Source organism: Octopus bimaculoides, chromosome 2, assembly GCF_001194135.2.
Source record: "Octopus bimaculoides isolate UCB-OBI-ISO-001 chromosome 2, ASM119413v2, whole genome shotgun sequence".
In the NCBI taxonomy this organism is placed as follows: Eukaryota; Metazoa; Mollusca; class Cephalopoda; order Octopoda; family Octopodidae; genus Octopus; species Octopus bimaculoides.
Window position 1 is genome coordinate 75,878,099 of NC_068982.1, and position 10,295 is coordinate 75,888,393.

The following is a 10,295-nucleotide window of genomic DNA, read 5'->3' on the forward strand; positions in this document are numbered from 1 at the left end:
ATATATATTACACACACTTTCAAATATGAATGAGAAGAAGCCCAAGGAATATATACAACATCGAAAACACATACACAAAGTTATGTGTTTTGCCAGTTTCTGGGCAGGCTGTGATTTATAGGTATGAGAGAAAACTTTCTCCTCAATACACCAAGTGTAAAAACCCCTAGAAGTCATCGACAAGTGAGATAAGTCATGCCAGGTCCATTGCAGGAATGGCAGACATTAATATTTCATCACTTTTGTGATTTATCAATACCATGCCACAAAGATGACAAAACATTAATGTCTACTACTCTTGCAATGAACTGGGCATGAGTTATCTCGCTTGTCAATGACTTCTAGGGGTTTTTACATTTGGTGTATTTATGAGAAAATTGCCTTTCATGCCTATAGATCACAGCCTGCTCACAAACTGGCAATACACATATCTTGCATATGTGTGTTTGATATTACACACACACACACACACACACACACACGATAGGCTTCTTTCATTTTCTACCTCCCCAAACCACTCACAAGGCTTTGGTCAGTATCTTGAGCAAGTAGAAGATACTTGCTCAAGATGTCTTAATGAACTCTTACCAACTGATGAAAGCATGAAAAAGATGACATTAAAACGATGGTAATGATGATGAAGATAATGACAATGACAATGATGGTGATGGTAGTGATGATGGTGGTGGTAGTAGTGATGGTGGTAGCAGCAGTGGTGTTGATGATGATGATGATGATGATAGTGATGATGATGATGATGATGATGATGGTGGTGATGATGACGATGACAATGGTGACAACAATAATGACAATGAGGGTTGTGATAGTTGTGTTGGTAATGATGATGACTTGTTTTTTTTTGAGAATTTGATTCTGATCAAGATTCATTTTATAAACTGTCAACATTTAACTCTGCTTATCTGTTTGGCATCATGTTGGTTGATATAATATTATGAAAATCATTATTGATTTAATGTTTCTTTCTTAAATCTGGTGTGGCCTTGCAGAGTTCATATAATCACTCTTTCCATGAAGCTTATTGTTTTCTTGGTCATTTTTATTTGCAGTCTTCTATTTTTTGCCATATATGTTTTATCTTTTACTTGTTTCACTCATTCGACTGTGGTCATGCTGGGGCACCACCTTGAAGGGTATAGCACCAGTACTTTTTAAGTCTTGTATTTATTCTATTGGTCTCTTTTGCCAAACTGCTGAGTTTTGGGATCATAAACAAACCAACACAAGTTGTCAAGTGATGGAGGGAATAAACACAAACACAAAGACACACATACACTCATATGATGGGCTTCCACACAGTTTCCATCAATCAAATTTTCTCACAATGCATTGATTGACCCAAGGCTATAATGGAAGACATTTGCCCCAGGTGTGGTGCAGTGTGTTTGAACCTGAATCCATGTGACTGCAAATGAGCTTCTTAACCACATAGACATCCCAGCACTTAATATTTCTAGAATACAGTCTAACAACCTCATCCTAGATTTTTCTTTTCTTCTATCTGTCTTTTATTCCATCTCTCTTCCCAACTGCAATCTAATTGAGTTAGGAAAGGAGATCTTATATCAGTGGTTCTCAACCTATGGATCCTTAGATTACTACTTTACTTTGGTGGACTCCCATAGCCATTCAATGTTTAAAGACTACTTTTATAGATACTTCTTTCAAAATTCCTATTTTGTTTATTACACATTAACTTGTGTAGGGTCAAACTATGTAAAATATTAGAGAAAGAAATCTTGCTGTTTGTTGCAATAATACATCCGAAACAAAATGTTTACATAGATACTTAATAAACTACCGTAGGTCCCCAATTTACTATTTTGTTTACATGGATGTCCCAAAAATCTTATATGGATCCTGAAGGGTCATATAGACGCCAAAGGGTCATATGGACCTCAGATGAGAGCCATGACTTTATACAGTCATTCAAACCTGTTGGAAGTTAGAAATAGCAGTCAAATACCCTCAAATTATACCATACCATGTTAAAAAAGGAAAAATACATTGGATATAAATAAATTTTGGATACATTATATTACATGGAAAGATAGGATATTTCCAAATGGGACAACTTTCATTATAGGTATGCCCTGGAGTTGAAACAACAACAACAACAACGAAAATATAATGTCATTTAGAGGCACAGACATGGCTGTGTAATTAAGAAGATTTCTTTCAAACCTAATGGTTTTGAGTTCAACTCTACTGGGTAACACCCTGGGTATGTATCTTCTATTATAGACTTGTATTAGATAAAATAATGGTTTCAAATTTTGACACAAGGTCAACAAGTTTGAGTGAGTGGGTAAACCAATTACATTGACCCCAGTCCGCAACTGGTACTTATTTTATTGACCCTGAAAGGATGAAAAGCAAAATTGAACTCAGTGAAATCTGAATTTAGAATGCAGAGATGGATGAAATTGCCACAAAGTATTTTGCCTGGAATGCTAACAATTCTGCCAGCCCACTGCCTTAAAATAATATTGGTTTCAATTTTTGGCACAAGGCCAGCAATTTTGGGGGAGGGGTTAGTTGATTATATCAACCTCAGTCTTCGAATGGTACTTATTTTACTGACCCCGAAAGACTGAAAGGTAAAGTTGACCTTGGCGGTATATGAACTCAGAATGTAAAGATGGACAAAATGCCACAAAGCATTTTGCCTGGCATGCTAACAATTCTGCTAGCTTGCTGCCTTAAAATAATATCAACTGTTTATTTGAACATAAATATACATTACTGATAATAAATATTTCTAACAAAGGCCCAAAATCTGAGGATGTTAGGGATGTAGTAAATTATATGAACCACAGTGTGTGACTGATACTCTGTTTTATTGGTGTGTTCTTCATGATACACTCTGATATTTTGTCAGCACATCTTTATGTATTTTCCAGCTACTCCCAACCACCCTTATATGTTACAGGGTAGCCACATATCTCTTCTACAGCAAGACACCTGTTCATGTCCCTCTATCACCTCTCATCACCCAGCACAAAGCTCCTCCTTCTCTACTACAACACCACTCAATCAAGGAGACTTGTCATGGGAGTTACTCAGTGACCTCACTCATACCAGTCCCATGATAAAAGAACCCAGTACATTTTGTAAAGTGGCTGGTGTTAGGAAGAGCACTCAGCCAGTGAAACCATGACAAAGTAGACATTAGTGTTTGACACAGTATTCCAGCTTTTTGTATTCTGTCAAACTGTCCAGTCCATGTCAGTATGGAAAATGGATGTTAAATAATAATGATGATGATGATGGTAATGATGAGTGCTTGATCAATACTTTATTTTATTGACCCCCTTCCCCAGAAGGGTAAAATGCAAAGTTGATCTCAATAACATTTGAATTCAGGATGTAAAGGGCTGCAAGCAAAATACCACAAGCTATTGATTATATTAATGACAAATGTGTTCTCTTCTCCATATGTCAGGTAATATATATGAGGAACAGGTAAGCAGTATCTGAAGTTCAATGTTGTTTGAAGAGTGAAATGCAATGAGTGAAAACTGTAACCCTGTAGAAACTGAAGTCATGTGATTTAGGGATAATCCCTTAGGTTATAAATCAATCAATAAATCAATAATTTGTTATTCACAGTGTCAGTAAAGAATAAAACCAGAGAGTAATAAAATCTCAACACGGCAGTGAGTGCATCTACTTAACCATTTTTTATACATAGTTTCTGTGATTTGGTAAATATCTATTGTTGTTTTCTATGGAAGGCAATGCTTTGCTCTTGTAAATGTTAATTTTTCATATGTTACTGCCTGCATTTGCCATTCTTTATGTGTTGGCGCCAAAGATATTTTCCATATGAATCACAATAGAGGTGAAATGAATTTGAAATACAGAGAGAATGTGGCCATGAGGTTCAATTTCCAAATTAATTAAAGTATGGTCATAAATTCACACCTTGCTACAATAGGCATTGTATTGTGTCTTTGGGTAAAGCACAAAAAAAATCTTTCTTTGCTTCAATCTATCTGATTGACAAATTGAGTTCTGTTCCCATTTCACAGTTGAGGTTTCAGCTGTAAGAAGAGTACCCAGTTGTAAAAACAATTGCTACATCAATATAAAAATTTTCAAAAGCATCTCATTCATGGTTACAGAGAATGATTCATCATCACCCCCACCACCACCACCATCGTCATTGTCGTTGTCACTGTTGTTGTTGTTGTTGTCGTCGTCGTCGTTGTCATCATCATCATCATCATCAAATAGCTATGTTCTATGCTGGCATGTGTTGGCTGGTTTGACATGTTCTGAAGGGCCCAAGGTGTGCATTGTTCTCCATTGTCTGCTTTGACATGGTTTCTACACCTGGATGTCCTTCCTAACACCAACCAGTTTACAGGGTGTACTGGGTGCTTTTCTTCATGGCACCAGCACCAGTGAGGTTGTCATGCACTAGAGCTTTGTGCAGCTCTCTAGCTTACCAGCTTCAGCCAAACCATCTTACAAATGCCAGCATGGAAAATGGATGATGAATGATGATGATTATGATGGTGATGATGATGATGATGATGATGGTGATGGTAATGGTGATGATGATGATGATGATGATGATGATGATGATGATGATGATGATGAGGAAGATGATGATAATGATGACAATAACAATGACACACAGGCACACATATTTATTTGTTAAAGCTGAAAGTCTATAGCACAGCCATCATTATAAGTAGATTGCTAACTATATCACTTTTTTTTTACATTACAGAATAAACTTTCTAAAACTACTAAAACATACTTATACATCATATAATATATATTCTGTTTTTTTCCCACGTGTTCTGCACTATTATTTAATCAATCATATGGCATTTATTTTAACATAGCAACATTTAAGTTTACCTTACTATGTGTAATATTTGGTACAGCCTCTTTTTATGATATTGTCATCACACCACAGAAGTGAATGATGTCAGAGAATTACAGAAATTTTCAATTAAATTCTCAACATTCTCATCAACTATTTACAATGGTGTGTGTGTGTGTGTATATGTGTGTATATATTGGCTGTCATTAGTACTTACTAGATGATGTTTCAAAACTTTTGCTCGAGTTCTCACCAGACTTAATTTAATATTCCTCACTTATTTCATAGAATATACCTGTCATTTGTTAAAATGAAAAAAGAAAAGAATATTTCTGATTTGGTTTTCTTTTAATTTCAATCAATTTTTAGCTTTAAAAAAATTGCTTTTTTGGAATCACTCTCTCTTTCACACACACACACATGTACACTTATATATTTTTATACATTTCTGTGTTCTTTGGTAGAATTTCAAACTACTAGTTGGCATTTCTCAAGAGATGATTGGATTTGAAAATTTCAATCAACATTGGTGATATTTAGAGCACCATTCTGCAAAGTGCTAAGTCATTTCCCTTGTGGTCAATGGTATAGCTACTGCTGCTGCTGCTGTTACTGTTGTTGCTGTTATAGTTAAGTGTCACATTTTCTTCTTCTGTTGCTGCTGCTGTAAATGGAAGTACTTTCTTGTTTAGATCTGAAGTAAATAGACTTCATAATGCTACTTTGAAATGTCTTCTTAATAATAATAATAATAATAATAATAATAATAATAATAATAATAATAATAATAACAACAACAACAATAATAACAATCCTCTTAAGTATGAAATAGCCCTGCAATGGAAAATGAAGAAGGTGATGATAGTGCCAATTATTGTTGGGTCCTTGGGAACAGTATCAGAAGGCATCAAGTGGAATATAAAGGAAACTGGAATAGAGTGCCCAGTAGAACTGTTACAAAAGGTTTGCCTCCTTGGCACGGTCAGAATAATCAGGAAAGTGTTAGATAGTTGAACAAATAACATGGTACCATAGGCTGCAGGTAGTAAGCCCGCTATGCATGCAAGATTCCAGGAGCTCCAACAAAACCTGTGAAGAAGAAGAAGAAGAAGAAGAAGAAGAAGAAGAAGAAGAAGAAGAAGAAGAAGAAGAAGAAAGAGAGAAATAAAGAAAGAAAGACAGAAAAGAAAAGTAAAGATCAGAAAAGAGAGTTATCGCAGGGTAAGGGCAATACTCAAGACAGAGCTGAACACAAGAAACAGGATTGAAGTGATGCACCACTCTAAGGCACGACTTTACCTGCCAAGAAAGGAAGGTGGCCATGGACTTTTACAACTGGAATTAACAATGAAGATTGCCACAATTAACCTAAACACCTACTTGAAAAACTGATGACTAGATGTTAAAACTTGTCTTAAAGCATGAAAACAAGAAAACATCATACTTAGTAACAAAACAACTAAGAAATGTCTAAGTGAATTCTAAATACAACAATTCCCAGAATTAGATGTACTGGAAACAAGTACAGAAAAAGCTAAGCATATGAAAACTCATGCTAAAACTGCTTCTTTGGATATTCTTACTGATAAATGGCAAGAAAAACCTTTCAATTGCAAATACCCAAAGAGAGCTAATAATGCAAATGTTGACAAAGCCCTTACCCATCAATGGTTAGTGTCTTCTGGCTTAAAATCAGAGGCAGATAGATTTATCATAGCAGCCCAAAATCAATGCCTACCTACAAGAAACTACCAGGCCAACATCTTAAAGAACAGCAATAGCCCAGTATGTTGTGTATGTAAACAACAAAATGAAACCACCAATCATGTCGTCTCCATGTACAGTCAGTATCTCAGCAGGCAAGATAGAGCAGTATATTCACTGGATAATTTGCAAAGACTTGGACCTGCCCCATGATAAAAACTGGTGGGAACACAAACCATTGCAAGTGCTTGAAAAGGATCACATCTCACTCCTTTGGAACTTCACCATTCAAACTGATAGAAAGATAGATGCAAATAGGCCAGACATTATATTGAAGGATTTCAGATAAAGTCATGCCTCCTCATTGATATGACTGTCCCAACTGACATAAATGTATCTTTCAAGACACACCTAAAACTGAGCAAGTATAATAAAGGTCTTGGAATAAATATTGGTGAAATGTGGAACTTGAAGACTAAAACAATACTTGTTGTTATAGGTTTCCAAGGAATGATAGCAAAAGGGGCTGATTGCTACCTAGCACAGATACTAGGAAATCCAAAAATAGAAGAAATTTTAAAAATAGTGCTCATGGGAACAAATATTGTCTATGTAATCCCCAAAATATTTCAATCTGTAAACAGTGTCAAAATACTTTTAAATGTACATAACAGCAAACACTTTTTACTGTCATCTTAACATCAAACTATCATCTCATAATCAAATTACTTTCAAAACAAACTTCTAATTTACTTATGTTTTGACAGACATTCTCTTGAACAATACTCTGTGCAAAACCAAATATATGGCACCCTAGTCATAACACCAACTTGAACCTCTAACTTGTTGTCTCTTGAGGTCTCTGGGTGAGACTCAGAGTCCACTTGAACAAATACAAAGCAAAAGCCAAACATATAATAATAATAATAATAATAATAATAATAATAATAATAATAATAATAATAATCCTTTCTACTACAGGCACAAGGCCTGAAATTTTTGGGGTGAGGACTAGTCGATTACATTGATCCCCAGTGCATAACTGGTACTTAATTTATTGACCCTGGATGGATGAAAGACAAAGTCGACCTCAGCGGAATTTGAACTCAGCGTAATGACAGATGAAATATTTCTGAGCATTTCACCCAGTGTGCTAATGATTCTGCTAGCTTGCCTCCTTAATGATGATGATGATGAAAACAGAAATGAATGCTAGCAGATGAACAGAAAAGCTACTGGAAGGGATCACGAAGAACAAAGGATCAGTTGTTTATAAATCAGGTAATTTTGAAGAACTGTTGGAAAAGGTTGACAAGCTTATCAATGGCTTGGATTGACTATAAGAAGGCATATGATATAGTTTCTCACTTGTGAACTCTAAAATACCTGAAGATAGTCAGGGCTGTTAAAAATATGATATATTTATTCAAAAACAGTATGAGGAACTGAAAGACAGTTTTGACAGCAAGTGGAAGGGAAATTGGACAAGTAAACATCAAGAGGGCAATCTTTCAAGGAGACCTCGTGTTACTCTTGTTGTTTATTGTTAGTATCTTACCACTCTCCATGGTTTTGAGGAAGATGGAAGCTGGTTACAAATTGCAGAACATAATACCAATGAACTATCTGCTGTTTATGAACAATTTGAACCTTTATGGAACTAGTTGAGGTCAACTAGACTCCCTTACTCAAGCCATACAAATTTTCTCACATGACATCCAGATGGCATTTAGTCTAGATAAATGCAGTGTTCTCAAATGGAGGAGAGGGTGAAAAGTAGACAGTAGTGGAGTAGAACTTCCAGCTGATGAGTGCATGAGAGAAGTGAATGGAGAGGGTTACAAGTATCTAGGTGTTTTACAATTAAGCCAGATAATGAACACCAAGTTAAAGGAAAAGATTTCTGAATATACCAGAAGAGTGAAAAAACTATGTAGACCCAAGCTGAATGGAGGAAACCTGATCAGTGATATCAGCACTTTGTCTGTAAGCATGGTATGCTACTACACAGGAGTCACAGAATGAACAAAGGAAGACCTGGTCAGCATGGACAGAAAAACTAGGAAGATAATGGCCATGCATGGATGCTTCATACAAGAAGTAATGTAGCAAGATTTTACCTACATAGAAAGGAAGGTGGACGAGGATTAGTTAGAATAAAGAATAGTGTTACAAAAGACCAAATTCTTGCATGCCTTTCTGTTGCAGACCACACTGAGTAAGAAGGTAATCAGTGACAATGGTGAGACTCTCCAGGAGTAAAAAATGAGGATGAGTAGAGAAAATATCATCAACTGGAAAGAGAAAGTCCTACACAGAAAGTTTTTCCAGCAAACAGAAAGAGAAAGAATTATATGGTCAATTCATGCAACAAGCCAAGGAAATAGGAAGTAAAGAATGTTGAATGTGTCTGTTGAGTGGAAACCTGAAGTAAGAAACCAAAGCACTAATTATTGCCATTCAAGAACAAGCCATTAAATTGAACTTGGCAAAGACAAAGATTGATAAAGTTCAGTCAGAGGACAAATACAAAATCTGTGGAAAAGGTGAAAAGAGTGAGAGGGAGAGAGGGGGAGACAGACAGAGAGAAAGAAAGAGACAAAGAGAGAGTACTCAATGTTAAACCATAAAGTCTGCATGTATGGATACCAAACATATGAACTTATTCCTAATTTATCCACCAGTCCCCTTCATTCGTATGCTTTATGGCCATTTTCTTTGCTGGATGAATACTTATTTAGGGCAGTATTGTTAAGGTTTGAAACTCTTCTTGTAGCCAGCCTTTATCTGCTTTACAAATAAGGGATTATTTATGGCATTTCTTTGAGAGTTTAGGGTTATTGAATGTAATATTTTCTGAGAATGTAAACACAAGGCAAGTTTTTCAATCATACAATCTCCAGTCATGCAAGAAATGGAAATAACTTTCATGTATACATACACATGCACAGTCATACATACATACACACACATACATATGTACATACATACATACATACATGCATGCATACATACATACATACATACATATACACACACACAGAAACATACATACATATTTATACATGTATATCTATTTATCTATCTATCTATCTATCTATCTATCTTTTTATGTGTGTACACACACACACACACACACAAACATCATCATCATCATCATCATTTTAACACTTTTCCATGCTTGCATGATTTGAATGGAGTTTATCTGAGGTTGTTTTTCTATAGTCAGATGCCCTCACTGTCATCAACCCTCACCTGTTTCCAGGCAAGCTTATATTTCTCTATGACTAGACATGTTTACACACAATATTGGAAATAAACAAAACTGCTTGTACGACAGTGACAATCATTTACAACTATCGCATGATGTTAGGACAAGCGGACACAAACACACACATACACACACATGCACACACACATGCACACACACATACACACACATGCACACACACATGCACACACACATACATACATACATACATACATACATACAACAAGCTTTTTTAGTTTCTCTCTATTAAATCCATTCACAAGGCTTTGATTGGCCCAGGGCTATAGCAGAAGACACTTCCCTAAGGTGCCATGTAATAGGACTGAACATAGAACTCAGTGGTTGGGAAACAAACTTCTTATCACAAAGCCATATGTGTGTGTGTGTGTGTGTGTGTGTGTGTGTGTGTGTGTGTGTGCGTGTGTGTGTGTATATATAATAAATAAATAATGTATAATATAT